Genomic DNA, 830 nt, shown 5'->3' on the forward strand with positions numbered 1-830 from the left:
CACTATTGAGTTCGTCAACCCTTTTGCAAGAGAAGGTGAGGAGAACCCAACACAAAATCCAACACAAAATCAACCCACAATGCCTAAATTTTCATCACATTCCGTACCAACCAAGGAGAACCTACCCAATGGTACTCCCACACCACAACACTTAACCGGAAATTTTATTGCTAAATCCGCATTTATCCAATTAGTCGAAAGAAGCCAATTTGGGGAGATGCCTAGTGAAGACCCTCATTCTCACATGGAGACTTTTTGTGACTATTGTGATGCGATTTCACAAACCGGTGTAACTCGAGACCAAATTCGATGGGTCTTATTCCCTTTTTCTCTAATTGGCACCGCAAAACAATGGTTGAAGAGCCTTAATAAGGCTACTCTCGGAATTGACTCTTGGAAGAAGTTGGCTCTAGCTTTCTACAAAAATTTCTACCCACCGGAAAAGAATAACATGCTAAGAGCTCAAATTACGGGCTTTAAGCAAAGAGATGAAGAATCTTTGTATGAAGCTTGGGAGCGGTTCAAGGGAATTTGTCGCTCATGTCCTCATCATGGACTTAGCGAGTGGTTCTTGGTTCAACAATTTTGGAATGGTCTTTATGAAGACTCAAGAAACATTCTCAACATGGGACCAAATGGTATGTTCACCGAAGTTGACGACAATCAAACTTGGAACAATATTGAGGAAATAGCGGTCCATAATTCACAATATAGTATACCTCGCAAGGCTACTAGAGGAGGAAAGCATGAAGTGGACTCTATTACTCAATTGGGTGCTCAACTTAGTGCCCACATTGATACCATCAACTTGAAGTTCGAAAAAGCTATGG

The 830-nt window shown here is 41.3% G+C and overlaps 1 non-coding gene across 1 annotated transcript; it reads right to left on the reverse strand.

Moving 5' to 3' along the window:
• Positions 1–451: 451 nt before the first annotated feature.
• On the reverse strand, positions 452–558 carry LOC141609812 (small nucleolar RNA R71). Its single transcript, XR_012527721.1, has one exon. It is a non-coding gene; the product is annotated as a small nucleolar RNA R71 (small nucleolar RNA).
• Between the last annotated feature and the right edge of the window lie 272 nt (positions 559–830).

Source organism: Silene latifolia, chromosome 10 (genome assembly GCF_048544455.1).
Source record: "Silene latifolia isolate original U9 population chromosome 10, ASM4854445v1, whole genome shotgun sequence".
NCBI classification, from domain to species: domain Eukaryota; kingdom Viridiplantae; phylum Streptophyta; class Magnoliopsida; order Caryophyllales; family Caryophyllaceae; genus Silene; species Silene latifolia.